At 40.2% G+C, this 26,379-nt stretch overlaps 1 protein-coding gene across 4 annotated transcripts in view; it reads right to left on the reverse strand.

Moving 5' to 3' along the window:
* The window catches only part of LOC149144964 (putative cyclic nucleotide-gated ion channel 20, chloroplastic), a 550,668-nt gene extending 538,231 nt beyond the window's left edge, over positions 1-12,437 (reverse strand). For 3 of the 4 annotated variants that reach the window (XM_089450165.1, XM_089450163.1, XM_089450164.1), the window contains exons 1-2: positions 12,261-12,436; positions 11,983-12,130 (exon numbers count right to left, since the gene is read on the reverse strand). The gene's annotated coding sequence lies outside the window, so the exon portion shown is untranslated. Of the gene's footprint in view, positions 1-11,982; positions 12,131-12,260 lie in introns of all 4 variants that reach the window. The other variant, XM_089450166.1, reaches the window with a different exon arrangement.
* Positions 12,438-26,379: the final 13,942 nt, after the last annotated feature.

Here is a 26,379-nt window from a genome sequence, read left to right on the forward strand (position 1 = left end):
AAGACGAGACGCTGCAAGTATCAAAGCAGTTACAGTCTCCAGAAGTTGAACCTTACATCAAAACAACAACCATCAACCCTGATTACATCTTGTTTCTGGGTATTTAAAGAGTCTGAATACAAAGGCACTCGACCATTCTAAGTATGGGGAGGTCATAATTGACAACCAACCGCTTTAACTATCTGGTGGAGTCTCTGGTGCGATTTGCCTGCTTCAGTGAACAAATCCGATCTTCTCAGGTGCTCTGCTGTCCTCCCAGGTGGCTGGAGTGTTGTATGGGATGAAGTCCCAGAACTGTTAAATGCATTTACCTGGTCGAGCTCTGTACCTTTTCTCCCCGACCTTTCTGTCTCTTGAATGCGGTTGCTGAGGAGGAAATGCACCTGGTACTCAAAATTGGTCACCTTCGTCCTTTCGCGAGTATGGAACGATTAAGGTACGTGGACTGTGCAGTGGGTGGAATAGTCGGATGGAGGAGCGAGACTGGCCGTCGGGCTAAGGGGATAGACGGCGGGGATGAGCCCACGGGGATATTGGAAGGAGCGGGAGCGGAATGAGTGTGGGCCATTGGATCTTGGCAGAGCTGATCGGACAGCGGAGGGATGATCGGGCGAGTCGCTTTATCGGGCGCGACGGGAGTCGTCGAATCAGGTTTTCGGACCTTGGGCCTTTACATATGGCGACGTGCGATTGCGATCAGATCGCAATATCGCGTCGGCGGAAGCAGAGGTACGCGGCTTTATGCATACATGGATGCGATTTGCGATAGAATTGCATCGCAATATCGCATCGGCAGAAGCCAAGGGGCGCGGCTTTATGCATACATGGATGCGATTTGCGATAGGACCGATGAAAGGAAAATAAGCGGTGCGAGGGAAGGAGAAAGTGACCGTTATGAGTCTCTTTGGGTATGATCATGGACCAAGCTTAGTTCTGGCCTTTAGAAATCAAACATATATCGCAGGGCTAACAGTCTCTATCATAACGTTCTCTCCATGCATTGGCCCTTGTAGTATGAGCGGAATCTCCTAGAGGTAAAATTTGACCTTGACAAGTCATTCCTCTTGTACATTTGAAGTATAAAAGCTACAAGATTGCTTTCACTTGACCTAGAGGGTTTGTGAAGTAATTTTGAGGCCTCCTTGACTAGAAACCAAGAAATATTACACATAATCAACATAGACTCCATTCTCCCAAGTACTAAGGCACTGATCTACCAAGGGTGGTCACCAAAAATCCTATTCTTTCACCTTCTCCCAAGTCTAGCCACATTGGGGTGCCTAGGGCATCAATTTCCCAGCAAGTTAGCCACTGAAAAAGTTCAATCTCCTAGGGTCTCCTGCGCTAGCCTCTCTTCTAGCCCTCCTCCAAATTTGAAGACATTCCGACAGTGGAGTTGGGAGAAAAGCCAAGCCCTAGCTCCGAGACCAAAACTTGCCCTGCCATCCCCAAGGCTAGCACTTCCCAGGGTCAAAACAACATCATTGAGTGAAATACTTTCTTTGATCCTTCCCACCTTGTCTAGGGTAAGAAAATCATTGATTATTTCATACTTTCCTCATACCCTAGACCGGGTCCACTTGGCCCCGTGTGGTCCCACTCCTTCAAAGGACTATTCTTCAAGAACCATCTAGGATACCAAATTTAACAAGGATTTAGAGTCTGGGAAACTCCTTTCAAATTCTATTCTCATACACCTAACCCCCAAAATCATCCTCCTTTCCTTGGAAGCACATAGTCCCTTGCTTAGAAAGCAAGTAAGCCCCATTCTTCAAAACCTTCTCGGAAAGGGTCTGGGTCACTCATATCCATTGACTTGTTATTCATTGGTGACTCCATACATATCAGGTCTCCTCCCATCAGTGAAAGTCTGTAAATAGAAGTGAGCCTTAGCTGAGGTGACAGTGGGCTAAGACTCCATTGTTGCCCTTGGCCTAACATTTTCCCTTAGGGATTCCCCTTTAGGTCCCCTGCTAGATTGAGCGGTAACAAGGTCCATAATGCTTATTTTAATGGATGGATAAAGGCTAAAGTATATAGAGCGAATGGGACGATATTAATTGTATCAAGTTGGTAGATAAGAACAAAAATTGGTAGATAAGAGTCATAAGACCCATTAACGAAGAAAACGTTTATACTAACTTTTAAGTACTTAAACCCGTCAACCTTTTCTTTCATTTATCCTGTTTCCAATCTTCTTTGGGATTTTACTTTGTTGGATGTGGAGGTCGATCATTTGATTGTTGGGCCTAGAATTAATTAAGAGGGTTAGCAACCTCAGCTGACATACAACTCAGAACTTATTTCAAATCTCAAAAGATGATACAAAATGATTTGGGCTAATTCAGATTTGCATTGAGTTGCTAATATTCGATTTATAGTATAGGGAGATTTCTTTTATAAGTAAGCAACAAAGTTTCTTGCACTATTGATGGAGTCATATTTAGCTCATTTTGACTATTCAATTGTCTTTAAAATCAGCCATACTAGGAAGTCCTCAAGTTGAGGGAAAAGAACTAGGGTCTCCCTCTTGGAGCAACACCTAGGGCAAGAGATTTTATGGATAAAATTTGAGTGGACACCCATCAAACTTGGAGAATAGGTAGCCAAGACCTAAGCTTCATCTTTAGGCTCTCAAATCACCAAAAATCCTCCTCCCTAAAATGTCGATGCAAGCCCTAGATTTTCGCCCTAACCTTGAAAGGACTGATTTTAGGGGAGAAAATTATGAAGAAAATTTAGGATTGATCACCAATAACTTGGACTAGTGCCTTGTCATTTAGGCATATGAAGTCAAGGATGAAATAGATAAGTTAGATCCTTTCTAAGGAGGCTAAAAATCGATGCCCTAGGTATCAACTTTTAACATTTACCTGCTTAAAAAGAAATTGGAGTTTGATGGAGAAGATTCATTACATGTTGTACAATGACTAACATATGCAATACTCAACTAGATAGCCTTTCAAAATTAATTTTCAGCAATTAGGGCAAAAAAATAGCATAACCTAGAAGCAGCAATTTCATACAATAGACAATTTTAAGATAGAAAATTTTCAACAGTAAGCACTTATAAGACAACATGTAGTATATCCATCCATTATCCAAAGAAGAAGCTCCAAAGACAATCAAAAATAACTTCCAAATATCGAAATGCATCCAATAGATCTCTAGTGCATCCTTCAATAGATCCTTTTTGCATCCTTCAATCAATAGGTGGCATGTGACTAATGATGGAATTGAATGGGGAAGAAGGGGTCTCAGGGCCAAATGCCATAGTCAAAAGGGTAGCAATAGTGAGGAAATCCACATCTTGGGTGTACAAATGTGAGGAGGGAGCAATCATGGATGCATGAGTTACCCCAACCTTTTGTTTCCACCCCTCCTTATTTGTCTTTTTCCTTTTCTTGATTTTTCTTTGTATCACTGCTCAAAGCTCTAGGAAATGAGAGCATGTTGTAAATGATGTTTAGTAGTTATTACCCCCTTAAAGGTGGGGCAGTTCATCGCCCACCAAGGGTTGGTACATGCATGGGTTCCTTTAGTGATGTGAAGGGCACTCATGGGCCCTAGGAACCAGGGTGATGGCCATAATGATAAGGGGTAGAGCTCATGTTTGGCTTTTGTCCACGTGCTATATTAAATTTCTCCGCCATCTTTTGCAATTTATGATTTTCTTTTGTTTTGTTTCTTACTTATGGCCATGATATGCTTTTAACTTTCTTTTAGCTGCATCAACCTCCTAAGAAACGTTTCCAGGCCCAACCCAGATATGCAAACAAGGGGAGGGGTTGTGCTAGTGTCTTGAGGACCCAGTGGTCTATTAGTTTTTGTAGCATGGGACAGGTGTTCTACTCTCGACTTGTGTTAGAGAGGCTAAGAACACGAGATCTTCAAAACCCATAAAAGGTTTTATGAGATAAGCTTGTGAAATGCCTTAAATTTTTCCTAAGTCTAACTTAGGAAAATTGGTTAATTAATAGCAATTAATTAAGGAAATGTGAGAATACTCTAGAAACTCACACGGATTGAGTTTAAGATGATATAAGTCATTGATGGAGATCTAATCATGGTCGTTGGTTCACCAACGAACGATTATAAGAGCAGGATGACGGGGATGGAGAAGACACATCGAAGAGGAGGGAGATCAAGGTAGATCAAATTTCCCAGAGAGCATAGATTCAGTGCAGGGAAGAATTCGAGCTAGAGATCGTGTACCAGAGGGGCAGCAGAATTTTGGAGCAGGAGAATCCAGCATTTCAAGTGGAAATTTGTCGTAGTGTTGGAGGCATTTTTCAGTCCACAGAAAGGGCTATGCAAGGGCTTGCGCAAAGCACTAGCAAAGGTAGTTCAATTCAGCTTAGGAGGAGGTGGATTTAGTTACAGGAGGACGGGATAATTTTCTAGAGGACTAGAGGATCACTTCCAAAGCAACAACAGTGTGTCAGATGCAAATTTGAGGCAGTTTCGAGCAATTGCAGTACAGGACTGCGCAGGGATTCTTAGATAGCTAGTTCGAGTGGTCGGATTGCTGTCGAATTGCTTGTGAAGGGAAAAATTCCCTCAAGAATTTTGCCAGTATTTTTTTAAAAGGGGCTTGCCAGTTGAGGCACCCAGTTGTACTTCATAAATTGTTGCATAATAATATAAACCCTCAGTTGATGCACGGTTTTCCCACATTGGGTTTTTCCAGGGACATTTGTCCAAAAATAACAATGTCAATTTTATGGTGTTTGTGCTCTATTTTCTCAGTTCCAGTTTTATTTTTGCAGTGCATTTTATTTTTGGTGAAAATTGCAATAGTGATTTTATTTGTTGTTTTTCGTAATAGCAAATAAACTGCACAATAATGTTCAGTTAGAAAAATAATTTCAAGTTGTTGCAATAGTGAAAATTTCACATGGTCATGTGGACCCAAAGAAAGGAAATTGTGAAATAGGGCTTGTAAAGTGCGAAGGGGAGTGAAAACTATGGAACAGGGTAACCGGACAATGCTACCAAAATCAGAGTTTTCCAAGTAGTGCCCTTCCTAAAGCCATAGACCAATAAGAGAGATCCCACGAGATTAGGATTGAGGATTAACGCCCCATTTAAGGTGAGGGAACAAAACCACAGTAAAATCCCTTCCTTCTTCCAAGTTACCAAATAATCCATGCCCAAAATGCCCAAATTAAAAACAAGCATAAGCACCTGATTGCACAATGAAAAACATATTTTTGGGTCAGATTTCCCACCTTCTAACAATGCTTTGGACAAATGGGTGAGGAAACATACAACTAATGCATGTGGCAAAGATAAAGTGGCACATCACATTGGCTACGAGGTGGCTGTCAGGGGCAGTTGGCTGCTGGCTGGAAGAAGATGAATAGGAGAAAGGCTTTCCTAGGGGTGCCCACTTTTGGTGGGCAATAGTTCCTAGACTGACAAAGCGATGGTTGGATCATGTTGGATCTTTAAGATCAAGCATGTTGCAAATAGTAGCATCAAGAAATATAAGGCGACGTTTTTGGCCAAGGGGTTCTCTCAGAAGGAGGGAATAGACTATGAGGAGACATTTGCTCTAGTGGCTAGGTATACTTCTATTAGGGTCGTGATCTCACTAACAGCATAGATGGGATGGCATATCCATCAGATGGATGTCAACACGGTGTTCCTCAATGGCGAGTTAGAGGATGAAGTATTTATTAAACAACCAAAGGGATTTGTAGCACACAACAGCAAGACACAAGTGCACAAACTAAAGAGAGATTTATACATGCTCAATCAAGCTCCCAAGGCATGGTATGAGCACACAGACAGATACTTGCAAGGGATGGGATTTACGAAGAGTGATTTGGATGAAATCCTCTACTATTTGATGGTTGGGGGTGAGGTACTCATTCTTGTCCTATATGTGGATGACTTGTTCTTGACAAATTCAATGGGGCTCATAGAGGAGTGCAAGAGGGACCTAGCAATAGAGTTTGAGATGAAATATTTGTAGCTTATGCACTACTTTCTAGGCATAGAGGTGTGGCAAACAGATGGGGGGATTTTCCTTTGGCAAGGGAAATACTGCATCAAGATCTTGAGGAGGTTCAGGATGGAACACTGCGGAGCCATGTCTACACCCATGATAACCAATTGGAGGAAGGTAGATACATCTAGGGAGAAGGATGTAGACCCTATTGATTTCTCCTCGGCACTTCAAAATTAGGTCTATGTCTAAATCGCAAGCACAAATACATTAAAATGACACAACACCAAGCACTTTGCATGTAGGAAAATGTACAACAGTGAATCAATGAAGTACACAAGATTTTACACAACCCAAAACTTGTTTGTATTACAACTTTTATACAACAAACATAGGGCTTTCGTACCAAGGATAATGGACCTTACAATTAGCCCTGATACAATGAAAACTAGGGCTTGATGTCAACAACACGACCATCAATCTACCCTTGAACAAGACAAACTTGACTTACTTGCTAATGAAGTGCTTACCATATCCATTTTAGTCCACTTACCTTGAACATTTGGCAAGTACAGAGGGTACTACTGCTCCAATTCCTTTGCTACTGCTCCTCACAAGAAGGTCTACAACTTCAAATTCTCTTGTACATTAGCTCACCAATCTACCTGTTAATTTTCCATTATTTTATGTTGTTAAAATTACTTTAGCCCAATTCTTAACTTCAATTAGTAATCAATTTAATCTTCCAGTAATCAGTAGCAATTGTATATAGAACAGTGAATGCAATATACAATAAGAGGCAATCAGAGGCAATGACAAGAGACACTGAGATTGGTCAAAGATTAGGGAAAAAACCCCACAAGGGGGAAAATGCTTTCAAATTCTTCTTCTTATTAGATTGTCATAAAATGTTCAATAGAGAGTACAATAATACAATTCTACAATGAGTCAAAGTCAACCTTTGACTATCCAAATAGACAAACCAATATCCAACCAATGACGAGCCTCAAAAGTCAATTATGGTCAATGGTCAAAGTCTGCAATTTTGTCCAAGTCAACAATAGTCAAATGTGCCCTAACCAGTGCAACTCAATAGTAAAAAACAATCCTCCAAGAGCTTGGTCAACAGTCCACAAACTCGGCCTTCAATGTTGGTCAAAAAGAGGTCAAAATAGTCCCAATCCAAGTGGTCAAACTTGGTTAACAAAGAGAGAGTTCCTGCGGTCAAAGTCTATAGTCAAGCCTGCGGTCAACATAGGTCAAAGTGCTCAGAATCCAGATCTCCTTGGTTCTGTGCCAAACAATTCGGCCTTCTGAAACAAATATGATTAGATCCCCATCAACGACTAAGATCATCACCAACTCGATCTGTGTGAGTTTCTAGAGAATTCTCACACTTCTCTATTAATTGTTGTTGATTAATCATTTTTCCTAAGTTAGGGTTAGGAAATATTTAATTATTGATTAATTAACTTAATTGAGCCATCTCTAGGTGTTTTCTACTGAAACCTTTTCTGGGCTTTGGAGATCATGTGTTCCTTAGCCTCTTTGATCAAATTCGAGACTAGAGTCTAGAATACCTGTCTGATGCTACAAAAACTAATAGGTACTTCCACTACTCGGAAGTAACTTGTCAGCGACACTAGTCCAATCTTTGGCGTCCACCACTGCAGCATACCCTGTAGAATGAACCACACTATCCTCGGTAATATCCCCACCAGAAGGCTCTTGCTTCTTCTCATCATAGGCCTTCAGCCCATTCCACAATTCCTTCTTGCCTGTTGTAGAAGTCTCCTTACTCCCCATTGACCATGTGCTCTTCTTGGGTTGCAGATTCTCCCTCTAAACCTACAAACTCCCTCTCGAACTTGACTCCCTTTGACTCTCAATAACCTTCTTTGCCATTGTTGTTAGTCCTTCAACAACAATCAACCAACTCCCTCTTGAGATGTTTGTTGTGCACACTCTGATTCAGCTGTCACTTCAAAGTAGTTTTGATACCATGTTGATTTTTTCCTCTAGTACTTCAAAATCAGGTTTATGTCTAAAACATGATCACAAACACACTAAAATACACACAACTCCAAGCACTTTGCACAGCGGAAATGTAACAACAGTGAATCAACAAAGTACACATTATTTTGGGGACCCAAAACATGTTTATATTACAACATTAATACAACAAACATAGAGCTCCCAAACCAGGATCATAACCCTTACAATTAGCCCTGCTACAAGGAAAACTAGGGCTTGAAGTCAACAACACTTGACTATGCCCGAGAACAAGAACAAACTTGACTTACTTGTTGAGGAATTGCCTAACCACAGCTCTTTCAGTCCACTTGCCTTGAACACCTGGCAGGTCCTTTGCCACCTATACTCACAGAAAATATTGTTGCTCCAACACCTCTGCCTTCAGCTGCTTACAAGGATGTTTGCACCTTCAAATTCACTTGCATAATCAGCTCAACGACTCAGACTTCTTACAGTGACAATGTTGCTCCAAAGGTCACTGATCATATGCTCAACAAGTTTCGCTTCTCACAGTGAATATGCACACCAAATCACTGTATACTCAGCCTCTAAGGATCTGCCTTCACACAGTGGTCTTGCTGCTCCAAAACTCATTGTACACAGGGCTTCAAACAAGGTCTGCAACTTCCAGTGAATCTGCTCCTTAGATCATTGTTCAACGCAACCCTAAAACCTTGACTTCTCACACTGTTTGACAGCCCTCAAACCATTGTATATCAGCCTTTCCAAACTCTGTCCAAGCACAACTTAGTGAACAGACCTCCAAGCATGAACCTCTGAAATCACCTACTTCAAGTTTCAACAAATAGTCAATATCCTTCCCAACTAACCTCTGCTCAGATCTGAGAAGTCTTGGTCCTATGGCGCTCTTCCTGAGGTAACTCAGCCCTGAAGCTTCCTTCTGCAATACCTCAAATTTGGACCCTAATCAGCCTCAGGTTCAGGGCCCTTTTTCTCTCTGTTTGCGGTCTATCACAGCCTCATTCCTTTGCTTAACTTCTACGCTTGAATCTGAGGTAGCTCAGCCCCAATTCCAGCCTTATTTCAGACCTTTCGGCCCCTTCTTTGCACAGGAAGTTAGGGCTACGGCCCTCTCCAAGGCTACAACATAACTCAGCCTAGAATTTCATCCATAAACATAGAACCTAACCACAGAACCATGCCAAAAACAACATCCAGCAAACTCACCGTAGGAGAGAAGAATTCGATCTTCTCTTCTAGAGCAAAAATACTGCCAAAACACAGAATTAGACCTCCAATCGCTCTCCACTTCAGATCTGTTGCTATTCTCTTGGCAAATGTCTTCACAAGATGATATTGCAATGTGTGATTGACTTCCACGTAGGTCACTTCTATTTATACACTCTACAATCATTTACTTGGGGTTTCTTAACTCCATTAAAGAGCCCTTACACAACAATTAGAATAAACAAACATTTCTTTTGGGTCTTTATCCCACCAACATGTGCCTAAAGCCCACCACTTGGGTACATTGCCCACAAACCCACTTTTTAAGTTTTTTGTTGGTCAACTCCACACAAACCCAATACCCCAGGGATCGTGGGAGTATCTCCCAAGCTACACTTCTCAACACTAAGAATAGAAGGGGATTTAGCATTGAATTTGTTACATTGTTGAACAAAGCATCTAGGGGTAGGGATTTGGGAGCATAACAAAGGAGGAAGAAAATTAAGTAGCAACCACTCAAAGCACAATGTCAAAAGAAACTCCATAATGAGTGCCCCTTCCTTCGTATCTGCATTTCATAACTAAAGAAAAGAGAGCAAATTATAGGTCTCACCTTCTAGTTGGGTTTTCTCCAATTTCGGGTATCCTAGGATACATCTTGCATTCATTTTTGTGGATGGTGTGTTTATTTGCTTGTTCTTTCCTTTGTGTAAATCAGTTATTTTCATAGATTTGAGCAATAGCCTAGTAATAAATAAATCCGTGATCTAAGAAAATAAACCTGCATAATAAAATATTTCAACATGATACAAGGTCCGTTGTGACGAACTGTTCAAAGGAATATCCATGGAAATTTACAAATCAAATAGTAAAAAGTTTAAATTCTCTATTAAATAAAGTTCTTTCACCAAAACTTAGGAGGGTTAGGCCCAAACTCCTGTCGAATTTACTCTAGTCCCTATGGCATGATGAAAGTAGGCCTTATTTTGCAAAAGCCTCTGTTGACTTTAAAGCTAGAAACAAAAGGCTCAAATTTGGATGTTGATAAAAACTACATTCCCCTTTATTAAAGACAATGCTTCTTAAAACCCCATGAGCAAGGCATCAATGTCTCTCTAGGAAAAGAAGACCCTCTCAAACCACTACTAGCAAGTAATCCAAAGATGATGAGGCTCTAATCCTTGCTAGAAAATATGTACATCTACAAGATCTTTGACTCTGTGATCTAGAAATCCACACCAAATAACTCCTTCAAATGTAGATGGAAAAATTTAAAATATAGATGAATGTACGGAATTCCCTAAAGGTTTGAGAAGCCAACTCAACTTTGTTTCAGAACGACCAACTACTTTGCAAGGTTTGAGAAGCCAACTCACCAAATACAAACCAAATAATTCCTTAATGAAATGCAGATAAAAATATATAAATGAATTTATGGAATTCCCTAAAGGTTTGAATAGCCAACTCAACTTTGTTTCCAAACGACTAACTGTAAATGAATTTATGGGATTCCCTAAAGGTTTGAATAGCCAACTCAACTTTGTTTCCAAACGACTAACTGTAAATGAATTATGGAATTCCCTAAAGGTTTGAATAGCCAACTCAACTTTGTTTCCAAACGACTAACGGCTTTGCGACGTTTGAGAAGCCAACTCAACTTTATTTCTAAACTACTAACCATTTTGAAACCCTACAAAGAGACAAGGAATGAATACTAATAGGGAATCTTTTCAAAAAGAAACTTGAGAAAGTTTCCTTAGAGTAAATGTGAAGCACTAACCACCTATCAAGAAGCAGGTGCTTCCATATACACTTTTATTGGAGCATGTATCTTGACTGACCTGACTTAATGGCCATGATGGTTTCTACTAGTCAACAGCCCCCGTGGAGTTGGCCACTCACTTGAGGAATCAAACTCTAAGGGGAGAAATAGCAAACCCTGCTTTCACCAACCCAGGGTCTTCAGAATAAGGCGTAATATTCCACAATAAAAGATGATTATACCTAAGATGCTCACTGACATGTCGCTTCCAAAATAGCCCAATTAAGTTTTAACAATTGAGACCAATTTTGACTTCTGTTTGACTCTTAATACATAAGAAATTACAAAATTGAAAATATGAGGAGTAAATGTATTCACGGGTCATCAATGTCGGTGATATCCCGGAGAAGAATCTGCATTTCACTCTTTTCACAGAATATCCAACAAGCTGAGAAATGTGGAACCTGGCACTATCCAGAAGATCAATAACAAGTTCGGTAACCATTTGAAAACTAGAAGAGAAAATATCATTTTCCATTCCAAGAGAAGTCATTCCTCCTTCAACTCCAGAGATTTCTGCCATCCTGCAGAATATGGAGGAGTCCAGGTACGAAAATTTAAAGATGAAATGAAATGATATGATATTTTAAGGTCCACGATACTAAAAATAGTCTATGAGACCATTAGTTCCCTGCTTTTGGCTCTTTGCACTTCAGTCCTTTTTCTATTCAAATGAAGCAACATGGAAAGTCAAGGTGTTCCTGTCTAAAACGATAAAGGCCATGCGATGGAACAGAGGCTCTTCTACTTAGGGAAAGAGAACGAATCGGGAAATGGGATCTTGAAGACTAGAGGCTAATTTAGTAGTGCTTCACTGGTCAGACGAATTAATGTTTCCAATTAACCGAATTTATACAAGACGAAGCCTTCCAAACCTAACGTCCATGCACGGATACTCTGTTTCATGCTTAATTTCAAAAGCAAAATTTGAAGGACGAAGATAAGTATTAATTTAATAAAATCAAAAATAATAAAATTGGCTCACCTTAATCTAATGAAAGCCCAAATACTCTTAATTTTCTCGATAGAACCGCATATATCGTCGAAGTTTCTCCATTTGCCTCCATCCAAAGACTCGAACGCATAAGCTTTAACTCCAGCTCGAACTAGGAAAGAGGCCTTTGAAGTGAATTCTGTTAAAGGCTTAAACTTCTTATTATGACTATGGAAGCAACATCAGCAAATGCACAATCCCTTTCGACTCGAAAATAGTTCGAATTTTCCGAGCAGAGGATGTTCTATACAACTTTAACAGAAATTTACCGTCAAGTAACGCCAATTCGCCCTTTGATGTCCCAACGTTGACTTGCCAGCTACGAAATCCCAGACATGCTTGCCATGGTATCAGCAACTGCATTTCACCGTCGGAAACGACCGGACCTGCTGAATTTGTCTCGGTGGGAAATTTCACAGAGCCCAAGTGACTGCAATAATTTAACTTTAAATCGCGGTGATTCGTTCCTTGATATAATAAAATTATCATTATAAATTTAAAATATGTTCTAATTTTACAAAATTTTCGTACGACAAATTTGGACGTTGACTCTATGGATATCGTTTTCTCAAGGCTGCTTTCTTGAGTTTCAAATTTTTTAATTAACTTTTCCTTTATTAGATATAAGATTTTAAGTTGATACGTTACTTCTTTTTTGGATTTAATTTTGCACATTATATGGATATTGTTTTATCATGCCATTTTTTTGGGCAGAGTTTAAAAAAAACATATTATTATTATTTTTACATATATGTAGATATAGTAGATTCTCATTAGGTTAAATGAAGATTATATATTTTAAAAATTTATTCCAAACGTAAATTGAGAGTTTTAAAGTAACTAGAGTATCTTGTAAATAGAAACTTACAAAAACAAGTTGGTTGTGCCAGATCTTGACATACAAAAATTTGAGAAGACAAAAGAGACTACTATTGATATAAGCAAAAAACTAATGAGTCATAACAATTATAGGGCAGAATTTCTAGGCATCACTACCCTCATCATAGGAGAAGGAGATGTTGGTTGATTCCCTAGCTAGAATGGTCAACTTGTGGTCTATAGTGTCAATTTTTTCCTCCAACTCTGTCGATATGATAAAATTCCCTTGCTAAGCCACCTACACCTCCCTATGTCACCTACAATATTCAAATGATGTTTAATCTTGTGACGGATTCATGTCATGATCAATGAAGCAACAAGAGCACAACAATACATCAAAGTATAGCGGGAACCACATGCCCCTTTCGTGTGAGATGGCATCATATCAAGGGGGGACATGTGCTACTAAGCACCTTCCTTGGTGGGAATTTCTTTTTAGATTTAATATTATGGTATTAATGATTTTATATTATATCTTGTAGAAATATTTTTGTGTTATAATTGTTATTTATATTATGTTAAAAGTATTTTATAACAACATAGCTTTAAATTGACGATTTGCGATGGTCCTTCATGTAACATTGTATGGTAGAAGAATAGATCCGAAAATTTGGTTTTTTTTTGTTGGCGTGACCTAGCTCTGCAACAGCGCGAGCGCTCCTGTGAGGAGTTTGGGCAGTGTTGAAGGACGCGGCCGCCTGCCGCAGATTGGCTTGTACTCGAGGTCGCCCGCCTCCATGGAGGTGTTGGGCTCTCCTCAGGGGCCTCCCATCTCTCCTCCTCCGCCTTCTGCCTCTGAAGCTTTCAACTCTCTGCTCGCATCCTTGCCAAAGAAGAAGAAAGGCGAAGCTGCAAAGTTTGTGAAGAAACTGGAGGACATCCCCGAGATTTCTCTCCCGCCAGATGGGTCAATCTAAGTCGCTTTGTCTCTAGCAGATCGTGCCCTCGTTGGCCAGTTCACAGGGCTTTGGCCATCCCCTAAATCCACAGAGATCTGGGTCGCCAAGAACTGGGCACCCTTGATAAAAAATAGAGTAACCTCATACTTTCTCGGGAGAGGCTACTTTCTGTTCAAGTTCACTGCAAAAGAGGACAAGGACCTGATTTTCCAAAATGGACCTTACTTCATGGGCCCTCAAGGATTGTATCTGAATAAATGGACGCGAGACTTCGATCCGTTAGTGGATGTTCCCACATCAATCTCAGTGTGGGTGAAACTCCCTAATCTCCCAGTGCATTGTTGGAATTGGGATTCGCTGAGGCACATAGGCAACACCCTAAGTAAATTTATAGATCGGGCTAATAATAAAGACCAGTACGATTGTGCCAGAATTTGCGTGGAGGTAGATCTAGAGGTGGGGCTCCTCGAAGCCATCAAGATCATCGTAGGTCCCTGGACTCATGTGCAAAAACTCAACTATGAGCAGCTGCCCTTCAAATGCCGGAAATGCCACGTCTACGACCATTTTTCCAGAGGTTATCCATCCAATGGGGCGAAAGAGAAAGGGAAAGAAGAAGGCTGGAACCAGGTCAAGCGCACAAAGACTTCTCATAAGAAGATTGCAACTGCAAATGATAAAGGCCCTCAGACGGCCCCCGTTCAGCAATCAACCATGGAAGGCCAAGAGAACAAATTCGAGCTCCTAAGATTTGAAACTGTGGCCTTCCAAGAGGTTGAGATCCCAAAGGAAATTTCTCCGGCCAAAGCTTCCCCCTTCGTCTCAACCAAAGGTGGAAGTGCCGCTGAGAGATCCAAAGGAAAGCTCTCAGAAGAGGAGGAGGAAGTCCAAGAATCTGAGGAGTCAGAAGAAGAAGGAGAAATAGGAGACTCTCAATCCTCTCCTAGAAGATCCACAAGAGGATGCAAGTCTGCCAGGGAAAAAAGAGAGCAGGAAACCTATAAAGACAAGCTTCAGGGCAGCCAGCCAACCCTTGAGAAGCTATTGGCAAAAACTCCGAAGACGACGAGGAATCAATCTCAGGGTTCCAAGGGAGCCCACCATAACAAAAGTAAATGATGAAGATCGTCTCCTGGAACTATCGGGGTATGGGCACTAGAGCCAAAGAAGAAGCACTGAAAAGCTTAACAAGATTGGAAGCCTTAGATATCCGCCTCATCCAGGAGACCAAAATGGAGGATACAACTTTCCTCCAAGCAAGTAAAAAAATTTGGAATAAAAGTGAAGCGCAAGCTATCTCTGCTCGTGGAGCCTGTTGGGTCCCTATAATACTAGTGATTACCCCATTACTATTGTAGTTATACCCCTTATTTATATTGTTGTGCCCCTATTACCCCCATATTGTTATTTATGTGCCCCATAGAATCCCTCTATTGTTATTTTTGTGGCTTTATATTATTATTGTTAGGTCGGCTGGATTATATTGTGACTCCTTAGACTCCTATATATAGAAAGGAGGTTTTGTCATTTGTATCATCCAAGAATTGTTCATTTATGTAATGTAAAGGAGGTTGCCCCCTCGAAGAGGCTGAATTCTAAGGCGTTGATCTTTCTTTTCTATCTTTTCTTGAGCTGGTTTCATAACATTTGGTATCAGAGCTTTGGATTCTAGGGTTTCGCTGCTCCAAACAGGTCATCGTGGAATTTTCGCTATAACTTTTTTTCTGTGATGTTTCAGAAGTCGCAAAAAAAACCCATTTGAGAAGAAATCGCGCTGAACCTTGGGTCCGAATTTCAGATCTTTTCGCGCGATATTTGCGGAGATATGATCTGAGGAAGTTGGTCTTTTTGCAGACTCCTGAATTACATTCAAAACAGGTGACCTAGGGAAAATCGTCATAACTTTCTCTCTGGGGATCGGATTGAAATTTCGTAAGAAGGTACAGAAAGAGGACGGACTGTAGTTTCTTGTATATCTTTTTCAGAACCAAAGGTCGAAAATTGTACACGTGGCACTTCATACAAGTTCACTCTACTGAAAGTCTATAATCAGGTCATCTTGGGAGATTGTGCATAACTCTTTCTTGGAGAATCCAATTTGGATCAGACTGGTGGCATTGGAAAGAGGACACAGAGAGCTACTACAGGTCACAATTTCAGAACTAGATGATTGGAAAGTACAGAGATACATCAGAGGCAATATCAAGCTCCTATAAAGTGAAAAAAGGTGTGTAGATTTTTTTAAATTTTTGCTTAAGCTTGGTTTGAAAATTTATTTTGAAGGAATTCAAAGGGCATAGTAGAGCATTATTATCGGTAACTGATGCCCCGAGGAAAGAAAATGCAAACACCTAGTAAGGAACCTGAAAGCTCTAGCATGACTCATGAAGAAGAGGAAGAAATGCAACATGATATATCAAAATTACAAGACCAAGTGCAACAACTGTCCCTTGCACAAAAAGGAACAGAATCTAAGATGGATGGTTTAAAGAAAGATGTAGAAGCTAAGATGGATGGTTTAAAGAAAGGTGTAGAAGCTAAGATGGATTGTTTAAGGAAAGGCGTAGAAGCTAAGATGGATGGCATGGAAGCTAAGGTGAATGGCATGGACGCTAAAATTGATGGCATGGATGATAAGATGGAAGAATTGAAGATAAATATGAATAAGTTGCTACAAGAAATGGTCACTAAGGGTGAAAGAGTAGTAAAGGAAACTCATGATGAGAACAAAAGAAATGTTAATCATGATTCCATAGACTCTAATGTTGGATCGAAGACTCACCATGTTCCAAAAATCGATATGAGGAAGTTTGATGGCAAGGATCCCGCCACATGGATATTACAGATGGAGCAATTCTTCGATCTCAATAATGTGCAAAACACACAAAAGGTACGTATGGCAACTTTATATTTGGAACCAAATCAGTTTGTATGGTATCAATGGCTTTGTTCTCGTAAACAATTTATCACTTGGGCAATTTTTACGGAAGAATTGATAGCACATTATGAGGATACAAAAAGCAACACTTTTTTTAGCCAATTGATAAGTCTCAAACAAAAGGGTTCAATAATGGAGCACATTGAGGAGTTCCAAAAATTGAACATAAGGGTAAAAGATATTCCAGAGGAGCATAGGATTGATGTGTTCATAGGGTCTTTAAAGGATAATATCCAACATGATGTGCGCCTTTGGGAACCTGATTCATTAGAGAAGGCATTCAGGTTAGCAAGAAAAATGGAAAGCAAAATTATGGCAACTAGGAAGCATACCATTCACAACTATAAAGACGGAAGTGTTGTTGCCCATAGTCTTCCACAACCTACAAGGTTGACACCACAACAATTGGAAGAAAAAAGAGCAAAAGGGCTTTGTTACAATTGTGATAGCAAATACACAAAAGGTCATAAGTGTGCTGAGAAGAAATTATTCTACATAGATTGTGAAGAGGAAGAAGAAAAGGAGCAAGAAAGGTCAAAAGAAGAGGATATATTCCAGGAACAAAGCCTAGATGAAGAACAAATAAATCCGACCATATCTTGTAATGCATTGGCGGGAATTACCACTCCTCAAACCATCAAGATAGAAGGACAAATCAAGAAGAAAAAGGTAATAGTGTTGATTGATTCAGGAAGCACCCACAATTTTATTCATTGTAGGGTAGCAAAAGAATTGAATTGCTTCCTATATCCAGCACCAGAGTGTCAAGTGATGATTGCAAATGGAGGAACAATAAATTGTTCTGGAAAGTGCCATAATATCAAGCTATCCATGGGAGAATATGTATTGACTAGCCCAATGCTTTCCATTCCAATGGGAGGTGCTGATGTTGTACTAGGAGTCCAATGGCTACAATCCTTGGGTACAATAGCTTTTAATTTTCAAGAACTTTTCATGAAATTTTCTGTGGAAGGAAAGGAAGTTGAATTAAGGGGTATTGCAGGGAAACCAGGAAAGATAATCAGCTCTAATGGCATGACAAAGCTTCTAAAAAAGGAGCAAAGAGGTGTAATTGCACAATTATGTTCGCTAGATGTTTCCACATTGGAATCATCTATTTCTCCAGATCTCCAAAAAGTCCTGGACAATCATTCCAAGGTATTTGAGACTCCCAAAGGTCTCCCACCTATGCGTGATCATGATCATGCTATTCATCTGATTCCAGGAAGTGTTCCTCCAAACATCAGGCCGTACAGATATCCCTATGTCCAAAAAAGTGAAATTGAACGTATGGTTGCAGAAATGCTAGAGGCTGGTATAATTCAACCGAGTCAAAGTTCTTTCTCAGCTCCAGTAGTATTGGTGCACAAGAAGGATGGATCATGGCGCATGTGTCCAGATTATAGGGAGCTCAACAAGCTCACTATTAAAGATAAGTTCCCCATTCCTGTCATTGATGAATTACTGGATGAATTGCATGGATCAATTTACTTCACCAAGTTGGATCTTCGTTCGGGATATCATCAAATCAGAATGAAGATTGAAGACATTCCGAAAACGGCATTTAGAACTCATGAGGGTCATTATGAATTTTTGGTCATGCCTTTTGGCCTTACCAATGCACCTTCAACATTTCAAGGTTTGATGAATTCAATTTTCAAACCATTCCTTAGAAAATTTGTGTTAGTATTTTTTGATGATATACTAATCTACAGCAAGTCTTGGAAGGATCATGTTGAACATGTTGACAAGGTGCTACAACTATTGGAGGAGAAACAATTATATGCAAAAAGATCCAAATGTTTCTTTGGAGTCCAGGAGGTGGAATATTTGGGTCATATTGTATCTCATGAAGGAGTTAAGGTAGACCCTAGCAAAATTAAAGCCATTAAGGAATGGAAAATCCCCACATCCATAAAGCATCTGCGAGGATTTCTTGGGTTGACAGGGTATTATCGCAAGTTTGTTAAGAATTATGGGAGAATAGCAGCACCTCTAACAACATTATTGAAGAAAGATTCATTTTCATGGACTCCGGAAGCAACAAAGGCCTTTGAACATCTTAAAGAGGCAATGTGCCAAGCACCGGTCTTAGCTACACCGGACTTCACAAAAACCTTTATTGTGGAATGTGATGCTTCAGGAAATGGAATTGGTGCTGTTCTAATGCAAGATGAAAGACCCATTGCTTTTGAAAGTCGTCCAATCAAGGGAAAGTTTTTAAGCAAAGCTATTTATGAGAAGGAAATGTTGGCAATACTCCATGCACTTAAGAAATGGCGACCCTACCTAATGGGAAGACACTTCAAGGTAAAAACGGATCATGATAGCCTTAAATACTTTTTAGAACAAAGATTATCCTCTGAAGAGCAACAAAAGTGGGTCACAAAGATGTTGGGTTATGACTTTGAAATCATCTACAAAAAAGGGAAGCAAAATGTGGTGGCAGATGCACTCTCAAGAAAGGATGAGGATGTGGAAGCATTGTTGTGTGCCATTTCTATTATCCAACCAGATTGGATAAACGAAGCAAAGGAGGAATGGAAGAATGACGAAGAAGTGTGGGCACTTATTCGAAAGCTACAACAAGATTCCAGTACTTCTGATACATTTAGCTGGCAAAATGATTCGTTATGGTACAAAGATCGCTTATACCTCTGTAAGAATTCCCAGCTAAAACAAAAGATTCTTATGGAATTGCACACTTCTCCCTTAGGAGGGCACTCAGGATTTTTAAAAACTTACCACAGGGTTAAGAAGGAATTTTTTTGGGATGGCCTTAAATCAGATATTCAAAAGTTTGTGGCGGAATGTTTGGTTTGCCAACAAAATAAAGTTGAAACAATTAAGACACCGGGTCTATTACAACCTTTATCCATTCCAAGCCAACGTTGGGAGGAGGTTTCAATGGATTTTATCACAGGTTTACCCAAGTCTGAGGGAAAGAGTGTCATCATGGTGGTAGTTGACAGACTTACCAAGTATGCACACTTTTGTGCATTATCACATCCATTTAAAGCCAGTACAGTTTCTACTGCATTTATGGAAACAGTTCAAAAGCTACATGGAAACCCAAAGATTATTGTAAGTGACAGAGATCCCATTTTCACTGGAAATTTTTGGACAGAATTATTTTCTTGTCTTGGTACTCAGTTAGCTCATAGCTCATCTTATCATCCTCAATCTGATGGGCAAACTGAGATAGTAAACAAATGTTTGGAAGGATATCTTCGTTGCTTTGTATCTGATAAACAGACACAATGGGTCAAATGGTTGCCTCTGGCTGAATGGTGGTATAACACTTCCTTCCATACAACAACAAAAATGACCCCATTTATGGCACTTTATGGGTATCAACCACCATCCATCACATCATATTTAAGAGAAAATTCTAAGGTTCAGGCAGTGGAACATCACATCGAACATCAACAACAAGTCCTCCAACTCTTAAAGGATAACCTCGTGTTGGCACAAAATAGAATGAAACAACAGGCAGATCAACATCGCAGTGAAAGAAGTTTTGATGTAGGTGATTGGGTATTCCTACGGCTACAACCATATAAGCAAATGTCCCTAAAGCAAGCTAAGAAGGATAATAAATTATCACCAAAGTATTATGGTCCGTACAAGGTGTTGGAAAAGATTGGTACTATGGCATACAAATTGGAGCTTCCTGCAGCTTCTCGATTGCACCCAGTTTTCCATGTTTCATGTTTAAAGAAGGTTATAGGCGACAAGCTCCCAGTTCAAACAATATTGCCAGAACTTGACGAGGAAGGAAAAATTATATTGGAACCGGAAGCAGTCACAGAAACAAGAACTCGACAGCTACGAAATCGATCAATTTCAGAGTATCTTATCAAGTGGAAGAACTTATCCGCTGAAGATTCCACATGGGAGGATGAGAATTTTATGCAGAAGTATCCAGAACTGCTCAAGCGTTGAGGACAACACTTTTTTGAAGGAGAGGGGCATGTTGGGTCCCTATAATACTAGTGATTACCCCATTACTATTGTAGTTATACCCCTTATTTATATTGTTGTGCCCCTATTACCCCCATATTGTTATTTCTGTGCCCCATAGAATCCCTCTATTGTTATTTTTATGGCTTTATATTATTATTGTTAGGTAGATTGGATTATATTGTGATTCTTTAGACTCCTACATATAGAAAGGAGGTTTTGTCATTTGTATCATCCAAGAATTGTTCATTTATGTAATGTAAAGGAGGTTGCCCCCTCGAAGAGGCTGAATTCTAAGGCGTTGATCTTTCTTTTCTATCTTTTCTTGAGCTGGTTTCATAACAGAGCCTCGGGAGGGCTTGGCTCCCTCTGGAATGCCAATAAGTTCTCAATAATCTCTAAGACTTTGAACACCCACTGGATCTTCTTAAAGATGCATCATCTTGATACCAAAGAGATCATATGTCTTTTCAAGGTGTATGTCCCTAACAATGCCGGGGAGAAGAAGATTTGCTGGGACTCCATAAAAAATCTGGCAGATCTAGAGAACCTGGAAAACATCATCATCGCTGGAGATCTCAATCTCACCCTTCTTTCGTCAGAAAAAAGAGGAGGCTGCATAGTAATGGATCTGGCAAGGGAATGGGCGGAGGATCTCATGCAGGACTGGGACCTGCTAGACATCAAGCCTTCTTCTGGTAAGTACACTTGGTCAAATAAAAGAGTCGGTCCTGGTCATATAGCTGCAAGACTAGATAGATTTCTTGTTCAAAGTTCCTTTCTTCTCCTCGGTCTAGAGGTTAGAATGCACATCCTCCACAGCAGTGTTTTGGATCACAAGCCCATTAGACTTGGGCTGTTGGCTCTCAAGGATCTGGGCCCTTTTCCTTTCAGATTCAGTCCTCTATGGATCAAAGAGGTAGATTTCATGCAAAAGGTTAGGGATTGCTGGAAGGAGCCAGTCAAGGGTTCCCCCTTTTTTCTTTGGGAAGAAAAACTCATAAGAGTAAAAGTGATGTTGAAAAGTTGGGCCAAGACTTTGCCCAACCCTGCAACTGAAAGAAAAAAAATTCAAAGTTCCTTAGAACTGCATCATCTTCAACTGGAAGAAACTGAAATCACAAAAGAAGACTGGACAAGGAGACGCAGCTTCAGCAGAAATTTCACAAGGCTTGCTTGGCTGAGGAAGAATACGGGAGGCTTAAATCCAAGAGCCTTTGGCTCAAAGCAGGGGATAGAAACTCCTCCTTCTTTCATAAGCAAGCCCAAGCCAGGAAATTCTCTAACTCCATCTCTAAAATCAAAGAAGAGAACTACATCCTAAAGGATATAGCCAGCATCAAAAAGGCAGGTTCCGACCATTTTAAGAATCTGTACAGTGAGGGAATGGAGGTTGGACATAGTTCTAAACTCCTGGATGTAGTTCCCCACTTGTTCACTGTTAGGATGAACCATCTGTTAGAAGTTAAAGTCAACAAAAATGAAGTAAAGGATGCCCTCTTTGATATGGACCCTGACAAAGCCCAGGGACCGGACGGATTCACAGCCAGATTCCTTCAATCCTGATGGCAGATTGTGGAGAAGGAATTCCTCAAAATGATCCTAAAATCCCAAGATTGCCGAAAAATTGGAGGCTACACAAATGCAACATTTCTCGCCCTTATCCCCAAGGCAAAAGGAGCAAACTCCTTCAACAGATTCCGCCCGATCTCCTTGTGCAATATTGGATACAAAGTGATAACCAAAGTAATAGCGAACAGATTGAGGAACATCCTCCCCAAAATCATCCCGGAGAACCAAGGAGGATTCATTCATGGCAGACAGATCGTGGATAATTTCATTTTGGTTCAAGAGGCGATCCACTCTAGCATGCATCGAAAAGAAAAAGGTATGGTGGTCAAGCTCGACCTAGCAAATGCTTTTGATCGAGTTAGACATAGTTTTTTGCTGGATGTTTTGCACAAGATGGGATTTGGATTAAGATTTATAAACTAGATTCGGGCTTGTATATCGGAGCCCTGGATTGCTCCCCTGGTAAATGGTAGGGCTGCAGATTTCTTCAAAGCCTCTAGAGGGCTAAGGTAGGGGTGCCCCCTCTCACCCCTCCTCTTTGTGCTGCAGGCTTCTGTCCTCAACTTTTATCTAGACAAGAAGCAACAAGACCAAGAGATAGCTGGGCTAAGCATAGCAAGAGGGGTAAAAAACATCAATCATGCCCTCTTTGCCGATGACACCTTGTTGCTGGGGGTTGCAACTCCGCTCTCAGCTGCCAGATTTAAAGAAGTGCTGGATGAATTCTGTGAAGTCTCGGGCAGCAAATTAAACAATGGGAAATGTCATATTTATTGCTAGAATATTTCTCCATCTTCCCTAAATTCCATTGCTAGATGCCTAGGCTTTGCAACCTCTTCAAATTGGACCTCTTTCAAATATCTTGGCCTTCCTATCTTCCTCAAGAGGGCCTTGAGCAAAGATTGGAACCCTCAACTAGAGAAATTCAAAACTAAAATGCAGGCCTGGGGCTCCTCCTGGCTCAATATTACAGGCAAAGCAGTGCTCATCAAAGCAGTTCTCAACAGTCTTCCATTATTCCAATTTTTTGTTCTCTTAGCACCTGTGGGTATTCTCAAGAAGATGGAGGACCTTATTAGGAAGTTTTTCTGGAAGGGAGGCAAGAAAAATGAAAAGAAAATCGCACTTGTCAACTGGGAAATTGTTTCCAAACCTCTACAGGAGGGAGGACTGAATTTTAAAAACCTCTGCGCTCAAAATTTGGCCATGGGAGCGAAACTGAATTGGAGAATTATAGCTCCCAATCCAAGTTGGCCGCATTTAGCATTATGGAAAAAATACTTCAGAGGAAGGCGTCTTCATTGCTTGGATAAGCCCAAATCCCAATTCAGATCTCCCTTCAGCGTTCTAAGTATCAAAGTAGCTCCTTTGGTGAATGCACAGGCTTATTGGATCCCTGGGAACGGTCAATCCATTAATCTATGGGAAGACCGAATTATGAGCAGGCCCCCGTTGGCTGAAACTCACTCCTTGCATTCGCTGCGGACGTGGATGATGGACGTACATATTAAATCACTGTGGGATATGTCATGTTGGTTCAGACATCGCTGGGCAGGCTAGAAGCAGCTCCTGATCCCTCCTACTCTCTAAAGCGACTGCGCAGAGCTCTACAATCTTCTGCACGGGTTGGCTCCCATTCACGTTCGAAGAAAAGATGCCCGTGGATGGGATTTGTAGTGCCAAGGCTACTCAGTGGCATAGGGGTATGTTAAATGCTTGAAAAAGCCATACGTACAGCCAGATCATGCTCCCTGGAATGGGATATGGAAGTTCCCCTCCATCCCAAAAATTGATCATTTTTGTTGGTTGCTCTGCCATAAAAAAAAATTAACGGATGATAGGTTGCAGAGGAGGGGATTCTTTGGCCCTTCTAGATGCACACTATGTAAAGATAAGCCAAAATCTGCCCTTGACCTCATGCTGGAGTGTAGATATGTCGTCCAAATCTGGCAAGAGCTCTTAGGAGCATGGAAATCTAGCTTCACTTTCCCCTGCATTATCCCGGATCTATTTGATGGTTAGCTGTCCATATACCCAGGTCCAACCCCAAAAAACAAATTAATCATAGCAGCTTGGACTGCTCTTCCCAAAATTATCAGTTGGCAGATTTGGTTAGAGAGGAATAGAAGGATATTCAGAAACAAAGAGCAGGATGTTAGTCTTGTTGCAATCATAGTCAAATGTCAGCTAAATGAATGCTTGAGAGATAGAATGGATGATTCAAGCCTATGCCAACAAGACATCGAGTTGGGTGCTGCACTCAGTCTCCAATTCCAAAAATCGATTATCATCCCCATTCCTCCCAAAGAACGACAAATCAGAAAAAATGAAGAAGACTTTCAGTCCTGGATTTCCAAGCAAACAATCCCCTCTCTCTTATTTGACGGGGCAGCCAAGGGAAATCCAAGAATTGCTAGTGCGGGAGGGCTCATAATAAATATAGAAGGAACACCTATGCACAAATTTGCTTGGGGACTGCGTCACTCCTCTAGCATGCAAGCTGAAGCGTTGGCTCTTTTCCAAGGGATCAAGCTGCTCAAAGAATTGGGATTCAGGGAGGTTAATGTCTTTGGTGATTCGCAGGTCATCATCAAAACAATGGTGACAAACTCTATTCCAACAGATTTGCATCTTGCAAGGACGATCACAAGAGTCAAAGCAATGGCAAAGTCCTTGAAATTGGAATTTTTCCATGTGCTGAGAATAAACAACAAAGAGGCGGATATTGAAGCAAACAAGGCAGCCCAGTTACCTGCTGGGGCTATTCTCAGAGACAAAGAAACATCGTGGGATCCAATTCCTTAATCCCCTATCTTCCATGTTTTACTGCATTTTATTGAAGCAATTTGTATGCATTCACAAGCTCGGGCAAATAACAGAAATAGAGTTCATTGTAAAATGTAAGAAGAGACAAATCATAAGCGTATTCGCCTTGATCCTCTTGTTGGAGAGGTGCTCAGAAATCACCTCCAATATCTGTAATCTGTGTTGTGGCTTTATGCCAAGTATCTAATGCAATTCTATAACCGTTCCTATGAAAAAAAAAAAAAAAAAACAACAACAACAACAACAACATAGCTTTAAATTGATTTTGGGTAAAAGTTTATAGGTTTATGTAATAGTATTTTTCTCCATTGAAATATTAACATTGGCATCCATTTTAATGTGGTGTTATGTTGATTACTTGTAACTTTAAGTCTTCAGTGTAAATTTATGTTAATTTTAGATCTATAAATATTAAGAGGGACCAAATCTCATGAGTGGAGACTTTTTTTTTAATATAAAATTTGAAGAAAACTTTGCATGTGTCAAATTTGATGTTCGTTATGGAATGAAGTACACATCTACTTCATTTTGAATAACACATTAATAACATGTTTTAACCATAAGAAAATTTTGTTTTATATTATATATACATAATTGATATTGAAATATCTTACTTAATATGGGCATTGAAATATTTTATTTAGGACCACATTGTCAAAATTAAAACATGTTATTATTATATTTTTAAATACATGTCCACATTGGCCCACGTGTGTAGACTAGATGGTGATGGAGTATACTATTAAGTCACTCTGTGATAGGAAGGTCACTGGTTCGAAACTTCGTGGGCAAAAATCCATCCATGTTAAGGGTTGGTGTGGCTCAAGTCGGGTGTGATCCTGGGTGATTTCCACGGCTTAGATACCTCTGGGTCATGGTTTCTCAAACAAGAAGTCAAGCTTGATGTAATCTCTAGAGAACTCAAACAACTTGATAAACAAAAAATATATATATATTTTTAATATATGTCCCCTCATATATTCAAAAGTTGAAAGCATATCTCCATGGAATAGAATTCCCTCTCTTTTTTCTCATCTATATATATATATATATATTACATGTCAACTCCATATTAAACATTGAAAAATTTTCAAATCTCCCTCATATGTTGAATTAAAAAGCACTCAGATATATAATGTTGAAGTATTTTATTTATAGCCCACTAGGCAGTGACAAGGTGTTATGTTAAGGCACTTCGTGGTGTAAAGGTCACCGATTTGAAATTAAGTGGGAAAAAATCCAACCATGCTAAGGGCTAGTGTGGCCCGATTTGGTGTGAAAACTACAGGTTAGGTGTGTTAGTGATCTCAG

This window comes from Pinus tabuliformis, chromosome X (genome assembly GCF_031772625.1).
Source record: "Pinus tabuliformis cultivar Carrire ecotype Pingquan chromosome X, CPIR1, whole genome shotgun sequence".
In the NCBI taxonomy this organism is placed as follows: Eukaryota; Viridiplantae; Streptophyta; class Pinopsida; order Pinales; family Pinaceae; genus Pinus; species Pinus tabuliformis.